The following is a 15,302-nucleotide window of genomic DNA, read 5'->3' as shown; positions in this document are numbered from 1 at the left end:
TTGTGATCATACTCCTTCAGAACGCAACCTCATTTTTAATCTACCTTCATTACATGATTAACTAACTCATTTGCTGCTGTTTAGTTCTTCTGCTCTATCATGTCTTCACTCAGAATTTTAAAACATGTGTTCTGATTAACTTAATGGATATCCTTATCCAAAAATGACACCTTCAATTCTGAGGAAATTTCATGACATATACATCTTGCACAAAGTCAACAGTATGCTCTGCTGAACTGAGATTATTAATGTCTAATTTTACATGAATTCCAGTTTATCTCTGCCAGTCTTCTAAGCAGTTTAATCACTAGGAAAGCACTTCTACTTCCTCTGGTCACTCGGAGTTTTGTGAACACTTTCTTAATATTTGCAGGACCTTTTGGTGTAAGAATTACTATGGCCATAAGTAACAGAATCAGACTGGATTTTATTTGTATTCCTGTTTTGTATGGACTAGAATTAAATCAGTGACAAGGACTCTCTTGATGGTTGTGTTAGATCTTTTTCCAGTAACAAAATGATTTCAGAACTAATAAAAGATAATTCATCTAAGCCTAAGAGAAACATAGCTGTTGTGAGTAGAGGATTTTAGGTAGTTACAAGACTACTGATTTCTAACTGTTGGGAAATTTTACAGTTTTCTGTAATTTTACAAGCAACAGATACTAACTGTGCTTTTAACATCTGGCTTATTGAAGCAAAATATGTATCTTAATGCTTCTTTTTAAAAGGAATTTTTGTAATTTGATCTTAAAAAACTTGGAGCACAGAAAGGGGTCTTGTATATTTCATCTGTTATTTTCCTACTCTTTTACTTACTAGCAAAAAATATTGAACATGGGGATCTTCAACACATATGAGTGATTCCTGCTGAGCCTGTGAATAGGGGCTAGATATAAAGGAAATTACTTCAAGGAGGACAAAGAAGTATCTTATTTCCCTTTGACAGTAATCTGATAATTGTTCAACTACAAATTCTTTTAAATTGGCAAATCTGATTTTTAAAATAAAGGTCAAATTTGATGAAAAGGAAGAAAAGCCAAAAGCCAGTAGGGTTTTTGTTTATTTTGGTGTGAGCAGTTGGTGTTTTTCCAAGATCTCAGATTCCCCTCTTTCATTTCAGCAGATAACTCCAAAAAGCAGGCCCTTAATATGCCTATTGAGTTAATCGGTATCTAAACAACATAGTAATTTCTACTTCATTTTTATATTTATGTATCAACTTCATTTAATTGTTCAGACCAGAATAAAGTAAGGAAACCATGTCCAGTCTTGTAGAATGGAAGTGGAAGGGGGTGGAAAGGGAAGGGGAAGGGGAAAAGGAAAAGAAAGCAAGGCAAGACAAGGCGAGGGGAAGCAGCAAGATGGAAAATAAACTGATTCAAATGACAACTCCATAAAAGACCTCTCTCTGCTGTAACTCACATTAAGTTAGCTTTGCAGTCTGACACAGAGAGACCGCTTGTTATTTTTCCTTGTAAGTGAGAAACATTCAGAGAAAACAGACTAACTTTGCTTCTGGACCTTTCCTTTTCTCTTACGTGAAAGAACATCACATTTAAAGGTCATTGCATTTGGCAGCCATGCAGTTGGAGGGCAAGATTCTGCCAGGTAGGAAAAAGACATTTTGAGTGCTATGGATCAGACCCAAACCAGCAGGTTAATTTCCATCTGTCAGTGATAGACAGCCTTGCTCTGAATTAACTTTCTTGTCTGACTTTCTGCCTTTGCTGTTAGATGGTACACTGGGATGCTGCCACTTGGGCTAAGGGCTTATTTCCTTGAGTGTCTGAGTCAAACACAGATATCCCCATAGTGTGTTGGCTTTGAGTCAAAGTCTTGTGAAATTAACATCACTTTATTTTTTCTTTTTTCTCTGTCTCACAATGTCTTTTCCATTGGTGATCTCAAGTGGTTTCTGTCTTGTTCTTTATAAAAGCACAAAGAAGTGGCATTGTGTTTTTTGGTTGCTTTTTTTTTTTTTTTTTTTTAGTTTGTTTTCTTTGTGGTGAAATGTTCATTTTGCTGAGACTGCTTTTGTACTATTGCACAATGCTTTCCGTGCCTTAGCCTTTGGAATGCTATGGGACTTCTCTTGCAACTCTGGAGCCTATCTTTTCACTTCACAATCTTTCATCTACGCACCCAGAGGGTTCCTGGAAGTGCTTTTAACCTGGTGTCCCAGCTGCTCCTTTTCCTTGGCATTGCTGCTTTTAACCTTTTCTTGCTCTTGCCTCTTGTGGGTAGTCATTTCTACTGATGTTTAAATTATCCTGCTCTTTCCCTCCCTTCATTTTTTTTTTTTTTTTTGGCTTCTGGTTCATAACTGTACACTAAAATCCCTTTACCCTTTGCCACAGAGCTTTTAGTCTATAACTTAAAATTAGAAAATACAGAGTTTTGGAGGTGGGAAATGGGTAATAGTCATATCACTTTTCAGTAAATAATATCTACTAGTAACTATATACCTAAAAGTGATATAATATTTCATAATACTATTATCAGCACTAATAGTGTCATAAGCAGAAACTATCAGTTGGGACGTTGTGTTAGTCTCAATGAAAACTGTCATTGTACTTGGAAGGAATGAATAAAATTTCATTTTCATCATCTTCCTCATCCTTACCACCTTGTACTGTAGAGAAGGATACTTGTCGCAGGATCCTGCTGCTTGTCCCTAGCCAGCTGGCCACTGGATGGAAGTCTTCCTTTTTCCTCATCTCTTTTTTCTGCTCAATGTTTTGTTTGTTTTTGAATTTTTTCATCCCCCTGAGGTGACTTTGAACTTGGTGTATACACACGCTCCTAATCTAGCATTTCAGCTTTCCCCGTGCAACAGCTGATAAATCTGCGGATAGTGGGAGTTGATCTGCACAAGTTAATGCTCAGTTAGTCAGTTTGCTATTCTTACAAAATCATCATATTGAATTATAGAAGGAGGCATTTCTGTTGTTTTCTACTTGGAATATCATTAAAATGGTGCTTTGCTAATACTAAATTAACTCTTATCAGTCTCTTCAGGACTGCAGAACCTCAGCTGACAAACTTTTGTATGTTGTCTTTGGTCAGGCTTCTGCTGTGAATTAAAAGCAACAGAACAGAGCACCCTGCATTATTTGTTTTTATTTCATCCTTCAAAGATCCTTTGAATCCTTCAATTCCTTCTTTCTCATTTTTAAGTTTGAAGTCTTTCCAAATCATTGATTTTCTTTCTTTGGCAAGGACGACTGACAACAACCAATTTTTTCTAAAATGCATTTTACATACAAGCTATTTTGAACTGGTAGACACCTGAAAATGAAATATACAAAACACCTGTAAAAGATACCCTTGGTTTCATTTTTCATTTTGGCCTTGAAATAGGCTGAAGTGAGATCAGGTGAGGCCTCTGGCAGAAAGGTGCTGTCAATTTTCACAGTAGTATTTGAATACATGTTCACCCTAACCCACAATCTGGGAGGGCAGCAGAAGTGAATACCTGTTCCATCTTCAGCTTGAGTCATCCACTGCTGCCAGTGTTAGCCCATGCTGCTGGTCATTTTGGTCTGAATTAACACAGGGAGTCTGTGAACTCAGAGGGCAAAATACAGAGCCCCAAAGGGACCTGCCTTCCCATGGGACACTACTGCATCTGAAGCCACCACGACTGAAGACCAAAAGGCTGTGTCAAAGGGGCACCGAGTTTAGAGGTCTGTTAGTTCCACAACCTGAATTTGCTTTTCCACTATTTGCCTTGCAAATGTGATGTTAAAATCTCATCCAGTTTTTCAGGCACTAACAAGAAAGTGTTCTGGCAGATCTAAGGGAGGGTGCTGTTTCAAGTTTGTTGTGGGTGACTCTTAAGTTGGTTTTGTGCTATGTTAATTTTGGTTTTTGCTTTGCCACAAAGAATACAAAAGTATCTTACTGTCAATAAGAGATTGTATTTGTTGTTTGAATGAGAAGCTGATGCTGGTTATAGTATTTTTTGTTACCTTAAATTAGCTGCTTAAATGAAATTGTCGACTATTAAAAGAATCCAGTAATACAAGAACAGAGAATGAGTGTTTCCTCTGTTACAGTAATGGCTATTACTGTTACAAATTTATAGGCCTGGAATACAATAAGAGCCACAATGGATTGCTTAAAAATGTCACCCAAAGAACTGTTAATACATTAAAAGATGAATATTTTATGCAGGTCATTAACCTTGATAATTTACCTTAAAATAAGTTTGAAATTGCTTGATTTTGATTAGTCTCTAATTGAGCTTGAATTACCTAGATGTTAATCTTCACAGTGTGGCTGCCAGGTTGTTGATGTACTATTGGATTGACAATTATTCTTTCAGTACCCTTATACACTTTAACATAGAAATAGCTTTACATATATTTAGTAATAGAATCAAGAAATAGTAGAGCTATACGGGAACTCCAGAATCATGTCTATTTGTTACAATAGCTTGAGACATGCTGAAAGGAAAGACCAACTGTGCCTGTGCTTCCTTTTTTTTTTTTTTTTTCTAGGGTTCTTTATTTGTCTTTCTTTTATAAATATTCAACATGGGCAGGTCTGTGATGTCCCCAAGCAAGATACCTTGGAGCTTGCCTATTCTGAGAACAGGGAAGTTTTCCAAATGTCTAACATTTCTGCTACAGTATTAAATTGGTTTCTATTTATGTTGGGCAAAATGAACATGGAAAACAGATTGTTACCTTCCTTTTTTTCCTTTTTTTTTTTTTTTTTTTTTTTTACATGGATTAGTGTGTATTTGAATACTGCAGTTAAATTGCATTTGCTTTCCTGTCTGTCTTCTACTCTTTAGTTTGAAATTGTTTCTCTTGTAAGTCAGCCTATCTCACAAGGTCTAGAAGTCAGGCCAATCCTACAACATAGTCATTTAGGTTTTGGGAGTTGACTAACAGAGGACAGAGGGAATAGCTTTAGCAGACACTGGGAGAAAGGAAAATATGTTGGATGGGAAATTTACAGTACTATATAGAAACTTCCTGTCTCATAGACATTAGGGAGATGCTGTGAATTGGTTTGATTTCTATGTTGTTTGTTTCTTTTATAGTAGGAATATGTGGGTTAAAAGAATAAATTATCAGCTCTCATTTCCCAGTAAAGAGAACATGGAGTATTAAGAGTTATGAAGGAAGCTTTAAACACATGGAGAGAGTTAGGTATCTGGATAGCAAGGACATGACCCCAGTTTAAGAGATAAGAAGGTCCTGAATTAGAAAAAGAAAGAGAATATTGGAGAAAGCCAGGATGGAGACACTGCCAAAATGAGGGCTGATTGTTAAAACAGCAACCAGTTGGCACAGATAATCTTGTGTCTGAGCTCAGACAGGCTGTGGGGAATGTTTTTGACACCTTCAGTCTCTGGATGTGTTTCTTTTTACAGGACTGAAATGTTTACAGTGTCCAATTAGGTATGCAATAGAAAAATAACCACTATACTTGTTTAAAATGGGGTATAGTAAATATAGAATAGTATAAGACACAGAAATGGAAAAGAGTTTTTGGTATGAAGTGTTTGGTTAACAAGAACTTCACATGCCTCTTGATGAAATGGCAAATTATTATAACTAATACCAGACAAATATCTTCAGAAAGAGGTAGGTATTTTGTTTTATCCTATAAGTTCCTAAACCCCTGACTGCTTATACAATATGTCATGTCATCTGGAAGAATAAGGATAAATCAATTTCTCTACCAATATTCCACTCACAGCAGAAGAGAGGAAAACTAAATTTTTTAAGTATTTCAATTTCTTAGGTTAATTGATTTGCTCAAGATTGCATGGATAGGCTGTACTGGAACTGAAACATTCAGTCCAGAGCTTTTGGATCCCAAAACAGGACTTAATTGTACCTAATTTTTATTCTTCAAGAAGATTTTGTCTTTCAGTATTATCTCACTGTCAAAGGGTTAAGAAAAAGCTACATTTTATCAGAAAGGTCTCCAAAAGTAAGCTCTGTAGGCTGCATTTCACAGTGGTAGTTTCTCTTAACTTGCTTTGTTTTAGGAAGATAATTTTAATGCATGTCGTGCGTCTTCCTCCTTCATATTTACAGGAGCAGCTTTTTCACCCCCAGCATTGTCTTTACAGAACTCCACATTATGGTTGTCTTTTCTTCCACCATTTTGACTCCATGTTCAGTGAAGGACAGTGTACCTAACTGACACTAGGTGGTATTGGAGTTCTTTTATTCTCAGAAGTGCTTTGAAGCATATTGCTATCACCACATTTAATTCATGTATATCTAATTTAAGAATTGCCATATGACCTAGACTTATTTATCATCTTTCTTTGAAGAAGACAGTTTACTCAGTCTAATGTAGTTTGCAAACTGTTTCACCATTCAGCAGCCTTGAATTCTCAACAGATTTATGACCCTGACAGTCATTTTAGCCGTATGAGCATTGTTAGGATAACAATGAAGATAGAGGAGGAAAGGATGGAAGATTAGAGGGAAGAATGCAACACTTGAAGATGCCTGTCCTTTTAAGTTAATGAAGAGAGAGAGCTACCGAAGCATAAAAGAATAGTTCAAAAGCTGTTGATGTTTGATAGGTGTACTCTCTCTATGTTGTCTGCAGTTGGCTTCAGAAATATTTCCCATGATTGTTGTCTGAGGGATAAAATACAGGACCAGGCAGGAAAATCATAAGGTAAACATTCAGAGAGCTGCATTGGTTTGTTCTTGGTTTTGTTTTCCCAGATGCATGGTAAAATGAGATTTTTGTGAGTCTGTTTGATGTTTGGTTCCAATGAAGAAGCAGTTGATCACGACTTACATTAAGAATTGAACAATGTGGGGTAGTTCAGTAGACTATCATGGCAAAACTTCAACATGACTGACATTCTCATTGTGTTTCAGAGTGGTAGGTGGGTGGCATCCTGAAACAATTGCTCTTTGTGCTGTTAACATGATACTTTCTAATTGATATATCACTTCTTTCTTCTAAAAGCAATCCAACAGATAAATACAACATTAATAAAACCCTGTTCAGAAGTGATTGTTATTTTAGCGAACTCTTATTTCCTTCAAATAGTTGCATCAAAATAACACACTCCATCTGTATGGCTCTTCCTTTAAACATCCAAAATATCTGAAAACCGAAATTAATAATAATAATAATAATAATAATAATAATAATAATAATAATAATAATAATAATAATAATAACAAACAACGTGTAAGAAGGGCTTTTAGGTTACAGGTTCAGTTTCATGTTTATAAAAGTGCAAGAGGGAATAACAAGAATGAAAATACATATTTCTGGATAACATTCCTAAAGCCTGAGACATTCCCCATTACCATCTCTGTGATTAGGGTTCTTTGTTTAAACTTTCTTTCATTGATTTATAGCACCGAATATTGATTTACAGTACGGTGTGGTGATGAAACTAGGGAAGTACTACTGAAATGACCAGCTTTCAGTATAGAAGCACAGTGAAAGAATGTCTGAAATTTATTAAACCTGTATTACTGGCAAAGTCATCCTCTCTGTTTACCACATCATTTTGTCAATGAAATTATGTAAGCATCACCTGGACATAAATTGTCGTGTCTGTCATGGATAGACAATTTTCATGGACATAAATCTATCATGTCTGCAGAGATACTTATGGAGTATTTTATTTTTTTTCCTTTTTAACTTTTTCCAATCTGAACTGAGTGACAGTTCAAGTAAATCTGTTTCCTCCTTTGGGTTTTAGAAAAAAGTTCTAAATCCCATCATGGATGAAGGAGACACTCTGGTCTCCTGCTAATGTTCTTGGGAATAATCCTTTTACTAAAAAATATTTGATAACCAATACATTTTACTAAGGTTTGACACAAAATAACAGCCAACAAAGTGACCATTGACAAATGAGGGTATGTGCACAGCTGAAGCAAAAGCACTTATCATCTCCTCAATCTTCAAAGCTATTTTTATATCTACTCTTCTCACTGGTTTTAAGGTGGTTTTTTTTTTTTTTTTTGTCTTTTTCTTTTTTTCCCCAACGTATCCTGGCCTCCCTGCTTTTCAGAATGCACCCCCTTTCACTGAACTTTTACACTCTGGCTTGTTTGTGCAGATGCTGTTGTCACTTGAAAAATCTAATTTCTCTCTGTGAAGACCTTTTCAGGTGACTATTTCTTCCATTCTGGTTCTTGTAATATCAATTTTGTGTAAGGAAAATCAGATTAGTTTACTTCTTTACATTTGGCATGAGAGTTTCTTGAAATAAAAATTTTCCTTTCTTGTCTGTCCACAATAATGGCTACATCTTCTTTCATTATGCAAAGTACAGAATAATGATATTAATCTAGAATTCTGATGCAGTGCCATTGTGAAACTGCTCTGGGTGTGTAGACTGAAACTAGCCCTTTTTTTCAGAGAAAATGGTTAAGCTAGTCCTATTGTAGTGCTTCATACATCCATATCCTCATTATTCAATGCCATTTTCAAAAAGTGAGTTATTACATCTCCAAGACATGAAATAGACATTTGTATCTTGGTGGAACTGTGACGGGCTACAGCAGCATACTAGAGGACTGAGGATGTCTGCGGATTGTTCTGAACATTAGATATGGATCTTTTTCTTAGGGAACTGTAAAAACAGGGGGCACCCTGCCAATATATTTTGTAGAAATCCTAGTCACTTTTTATAATAGGCCATGAAGAAGTGGCTTGATAAATCAGAAGAGAGGATTTTGAGGGGTGGGAGAGGTGTCAGCATTCTGGTACCTCCTTATGTTTTCATTAGCTATTTTTGCACTGCATGTAGTGCAAGATAAATTCATTTAAATGTAGGTAAACTGTGCTGGAGCATAAATGAATTTGATTAAATAATAGATTTAAAGAGTTCTTCAAGATATGTCATGGATTATATGAATTCCCCTCAAATTTCTTGTAAACTACCCTTCTTTTAATTTGAAGGCCCATTAAGATGACGTAAATATTTTCTAGCCATGTGAGTTTCTCTTCTGCTTCATCCATGGGATTTCTAAGAGCTTATAATTCTGATGCTATGAAAGCTTTTACTCGAAGAAATTATCTAGTTCATGATTTCTTCATCTACCTGGACTTGTGTAAAGCATTTGATACTGCCCCACATGGCATATTTGTCTAAAATGTAGACATGGATTTGATGGATGGACCACTCAGTGGATAAGGAATTGGCTCGATGGTCACACTCCAAGAGTTGTGGTCAATGGCTTGATGTCCAAGAGGAGAGCAGTGAGGAGTGATTTTCCTCAGGGGTTGGTGTTGGGACAAGCGCTGTTTAATATCTTTGTTGGTGACATGGACAGTGGGATTGAGTACACCCTCAGCCAGTTTGCCAACACCAAGCTGTGTGGTGTAGTCAACACACTGGAGGAAAAGGATGCCATCCAGAGGGATCTTGACAGGCTTGAGAGGTAGGCCTGTGCAAACCTCATGAAGTTCAACAAGGCCAAGTGCAAGGTCCTGCAAATGGGTTGAGGCAATCCCAAGCACAAATACAAGGCAGACAAAGAGTTGATTGAGAGCAGCCCTGTGGAGAAGGACTCGAGTAGTTGTAGATGGAAAACTGACTCTGAGCTAGCAATGTGTACTTGCATCCCAGAAATCCAGGGGTGCACTAGGCTGCATCAGGAGTAGTGTAGCCAGCAGGTCAAGGGTGGTGATTCTCCCCCTCTACTCCACTCTCATCAGCTCCCAGCCGGACTGCTGCATCCAGTTCTGGGGCCTCCAACATAAGAAGGACATGGACCTGTTGGAAAGTGTCTGGAGGAGGCCATGACATTGATCAGGGGGCTGGAGCACCTGCTGTATGAGGAGAGGCTGAGAGAGTTGGGGTTGTTCAGATTGGAGAAGACAAGGCTCCAGGGAGAGCTTATAGCAGCATTTCAGTACTTAAAGAGGGCTACAGGAAAGGTGGGGAGGGACCCTTTATCAGGGAGTGAAGTGATAGGAAGAGGGGTAACGGTTATTAAACTGGAAGAGGGTGCATTCAGATTAGATATGAGCAAGAAATTCTTCCCTGTGAGGGTGGTGAGACACTGTCAGAGGTTGCCCAGAGCAGCTGTGGCTGCCCCCTCCCTGGAAGGGTTCAAGGCCAGGTTGGACGGGGCTTTGAGCAACCTGGTCTGGTGGAAGGTGTCCCTGCCCGTGGCAGAGGGGTTGGAACTAAATGATCTTTAAGGTCCTTTCTAACCCAAACCATTCTATGATTCTATGATTCTTTTTTTTTCTGAGTTTTTTCCCTTAGAATAAAATTCTTGAAGAAAGAGAAAAGAACCTTGTCAATTCATAATTTTGTACATTATTCTCTACAAAGAAGAAAATATCCACAATGCAGTTGATAACTTTTAGTGAAAACTAAAAGGTCTTCTCATCTCAAATTCTGTTTTTTAATACATATGAAATACAGAAGTAAAGGATGAATGACTGCTTCTCTTTTGGAGCCTCATACACTCGTTTATTTTTTTCCCCTTCAGATGAGTCATGAAACATGTTCTAGTATGAGTACAAGTACTATTCATAGTCCAAATTCATTACAAAGTGTTTTCTTCATTCTAAGGGGGTGAAGAAAGGAAATGAAAACACAGGTTACATAGAGAAGCAGAGAAGACTTTAACTAGGAGGTGGCTTTAAGACATTTTATAAAGGAAATGTCTTTAGTGAAGTAAAGAGGATTTCTGATACTTATTTGTTTGATTTCCACAGTGCCTCACTGTCTCATTACTTTTCTGTATTACGTATTTGTGATGATAGAAGGCCACTGTAACCAAGCAATTTAAAAATTACAATGTTTTCCCAGAAGTGAACTTTCAGATACATACGACCCTGAAGTTTCATTTATTATATCCTTTCACCTTTAATTCATTATGCATGAAGGGCTTCTATTTTACATAAACAACAAGATTTATTATTAAATATCTAAGAATTGTCTCTAATGCTAAAAACAAGGAAAGTATTTACAAAGAAAAAATCCTGATACCTAGAGAAAACAGAAAGATCTCAGAACCTGAGCATACTCACAGCTGCGAACATGCCTTCAGAAGAGCCCTCAGCACAAGTTATTTTCCAATCTGAATGAGGGAGGGAAAATTTGGTTCTCCACACTTCAATAACATTGGTGGATATTCACCTTTGTTAATAGACGCATACTCATTTTGAATCAAGGGCTATGTTTCTGAGTGTGTTACTGATTAACTGTATAACTTACCAAAAAGGGGTTTTCTCTTTGTCTGTGGACCACATACTGTTTTTTTCTTTCTCACAGTCATGTTATCCTAACACATACCAATGTATATTTCTCTAGGCTACAATTTTCTCTTGCAAAAGACATCTGTGCTATGTCCTACTGTACATTTGAAATCCTGTTATGTTTCAGTAGCAGTAAGCAAAAAAATGGTAAAACAAAGCTGCCATGGATCCTGCAAGAATTCTGGCTGTTATCACTGCATATAAAATAATAAGGTACTTTCCCCTTAAATTATTTTTTTTTTCCCAGAAAGAAGCAATGTCAGAAGTGGAGAATTTAGACCTTTAAATAGACATTAGAGGATGAGATTTATTTCTGTGTCTTTTCTCTGGTTACTAAGTTCTTATAAATGTTGAAATATTTATTTAATGGAAACGTCTTAAGTATTTAATTCCTATCCCATATCTGTACTTTGTTCTGACCAAAGTGCTTTGAATGAATGAAAAATGTGTGTGCTTTGAATGTTGTTATTACAATCTAAGACTATAAGACTGTATGTTTTGTTTAGGAACAAAATATTTCTTAACCTTTTTTTTTTTTTTTTCTTCCCTTTGTTTTGTAAATAGGTATAAAATTTTGCAGCTCTAGACAATTTTCATGTTGGTGCATTTTAACATCAGACTACATCAAATACAGTATGAATATATTATTGTTCTGTTTGGAGCCTGCAAGTACACAAGCTCTGAAGAATGCCTGTACAGCCCAAGTATAGGAAACATTGTCTGAAGTAGCACTTTCCAATGTGCATTTCCTGGAACTTGAAAAATCCATCATAGGATTTTTATTTGGTATTAGCTCATTTTGCCAGAAATGTGCAATTTATATGTATCTGTAGGTGTCTGTGGACTGCTTAAAAAATATTTAAAAATCATATCTTACTGGATCTTAAATGGAGTCTGGAAACTTTTTTATCATCCTCACTTCTTAGTGATTCAGATTTAGGTGGGATCTTCATTCAATGGAAATTGTACTTTTGCAGTAAGAAAAGGATGATGTTGACACCTGTAGATAATTTTCTGTTATTTATTATAGTGCTGTGAAAGAGGTTTTGAGAACCCTTTGGTCTCCTTTTCTATCCAGAAACTCAAGTGCTGTTTTTCCCAATCTACATATGCAGAAGCACAGTGAATGATCAGACTCTTAATGGCTGGTTCCATCTCATGTCTCTTTTGTTGATTGTAGCATCTAGCATATGCCACTTCTGTTTAGTCCAGGTGTTATCAAAATTTAAAACCTGCCTGTCATGGCTGCAGCTAACAAGCAGCAGATTTTTGCTGGAGAAATCAGAAGTTCAATTCCAGACATTCCTTTTCACCCTCTGTCCCATATACCCACTGCCTGTTCATGCTCAGTTTGAACTACTTTTTTTCATGACTGACATTGCGCCCCTTGCTTTTTCATTTTGACTATTTAGGTATGTTTTTTGTAATGACATGGTCACATGATTAAAAAACTACAGTTATCACTCAGACATGGACCCCCTGTATTAAGACTGGATTATTGATTTTGATCCCAATGGAAGAAGGATTTTGACACCTATTATATGGGATAATACTTGATAAATGAATCTTGTAGTCTAATTGTACTGGGTTTGAGTGAGTGGTGGAGTTTTTTGGTAGCAGGGGAGGGGGCTATAGGCATGGGCCCCTGTGAGAAGATTCTCGAAGCTCCCCCAGCCCCAAGTCAACTCCACCTCTGCACCAAAACCGATCCAATCAGCTGCTCCTCTGCAATAACGTATTTAAGAAGGGATGTGGTGACGAGCAGAGGGACTTGTGAGGAGGAGTTGCTGCAGCTGCGTGAACACCAAGGTCAGTGGAGGAATGGAGGAAGAAAGGAGGGGGGAGGTGTGCTGGAGCAGAGACCCCCCTGTGTCCTGTGGTGAGACGGCAGGGCGGCCCCCCCCTGCCACCCATGAAGATCTACAGTGGAGCAGACATTGATTTATGGCCTGTGTTTTTCGCCTGGATGATCAAGGCACTGTGCCCAAAGAAGGCGGGGTCTTGTGGGAAAAGGTGGCCCTCACTGCTGTAATTCAGTGCTGGGAGGATTGCAGCATGTGGGGGAGACCCACGCTGGAGCAACTCGGGAAGGGCTGCAGCCGTGGGAGGGAATCCAGTCGGAGAAAGTTGGTGTCCCACTCCAGAGCAGTGTGGGGAATGCTGTGGTCCATGGGAGGGACTCATGTCAGAGAAAGTTTGCAGAGAACTGTCTCCTGTGAGAGGGGGACCACACTGGAGCAAGGGCAAGAAGTTCCAGAAGCTCCCCCCACTGAAGATGGAAGAAGTGGCAGCACTGACTGCACCCCCCATTCCCTGCTCCTGCCCCGCTGGGGGAGGAGGTAGAGATATCGGGAGCAGAGTTGAGCCCAGGAAGGAGGGAGGGGTGTGGGGAAGGTGTTCTCAAGATGTGGCAATGCTTTTCACTGTCCTACTCTGTTATGTGTTGTTAGTGTCTGTAATAAATGTATGTTCTTTTTTTTTCTTCCCCTAATGAGTCTGCCTTTTGCTCGTGACCATAAAGGGTGATTTCCCCATCCCAGTCCTATCTCTAACCCCAAGCCTGGCTCATCTGTTCCATCTCATTGCCGGAAGAGAAAGGGGAGAGAGTGGCTGTGTGGTGTTTGGCTGCCAACCAGGCTCAAACCACAACACTAATTTATTATTTCTTAATTTACTAATTATTTGCTGTAATTTATTTCATGGTACTTCATGTCTATAGGGTTAAGGGTTGTACCTCATAAGTTCAGCAATTTTATGTGGCTATTTCTTCTGGATAGTGCTTTTGGTTGAGTTTCAGTCTATCATTCTCCACCTGTTGGATTGTGTTGACCTGATATAGATAGTGGGGTCTGTGAAGTTGATATATTGCCAGTCCAGCAGCATATAAAACCTCATCTGAGTGCAGCAGTTAGTCCTGCAGACAGCCTTCTCCTAACTCATTGACAACAACTGGATGAGGCATTGTGGTACACCACAGGTAACCATACAGAAATCCACATAGTTAGTATAAAACAGTAATTTGGTGTATTCCCACATGTAGTGGCCCTTGCAACCTTGAGGGCACTGATCTGAGGAAAACTGGGTTTGGTTGTACAATGGGCTCATGACTGGACAAAATTTGACTGTGCATAACCTTGGTCTCTGATAATCTTTCTGTGATGTTTTACCTACTTATTCATTTGTTGATTCTTGTGCAAATCCATTCTTTGTACTGGTGACATGGTGAGGAGGGTAACAGACAGATTGAAGGCTTTATGATAAGACCTGATCTCATCGGTGGGTTTGTGCAAGTTGGTTGGGAAATGTCTCCCAGCATTGTGTCACATCCTTTGTAAACACATGAAGCGATACTCACAAATACATACAGACATGCACATATGCAAAATACATAGATCAGTGTCTGCAGGACTGGAATGGGCTACTCAGTTTTCTGTGTTACCTATTGAAGATAAATGTAAGTGAAGATTGTTATTAGTTGCTAACTTTGTTCCCCAAGCTGAAACATTTCTCTTTGTAGGAGTTCCTACTCTACTCCATGACAGTCTTTTTCCATTTCTCTAAATATCAGTACATTTTCTTCTCTATAGTAAACATACAAACTTTATACTTTAACATCAGAAGTTGTTATATTTATACACAGATTTTATAATCTTAATATTTTAATTTCTTTTCCTTTAATAAGAATGTGTTAACATATTACTTAGGATTGTTCATTACATAAGGTAAATTTCCAAAACCACTAGAATACAGATGTTAAGCTTAATTATCAAACTGGTATGAGTATCCTCTGATACTTATCTCTGCCCTTTTTCTTCCATGTTACCTCAATTCTGGTTTAATTATTATATCTTAGTATTCAATACCCTCTCTCAAACCTTCATATTTACATGCTTAGCCAATAGTTAAGCTCAGCCTTTAACTGCTTAGGTACAGATAACTCTGACTTGTTCTCCCCTCTCTTACAAACATTCTACCTTCTTGATATCCCCTCCTGTATTATACACCTGTTAAAAACAACATGACCGAGGTTAACAATTTTATCACTAAGTCTGGCTGTTTCTTTTCCA

This window comes from Tyto alba, unplaced genomic scaffold, assembly GCF_018691265.1.
Source record: "Tyto alba isolate M040663 unplaced genomic scaffold, T.alba_DEE_v4.0 Super-Scaffold_13, whole genome shotgun sequence".
Taxonomy (NCBI): domain Eukaryota; kingdom Metazoa; phylum Chordata; class Aves; order Strigiformes; family Tytonidae; genus Tyto; species Tyto alba.
This window is presented reverse-complemented; position numbering follows the sequence as displayed.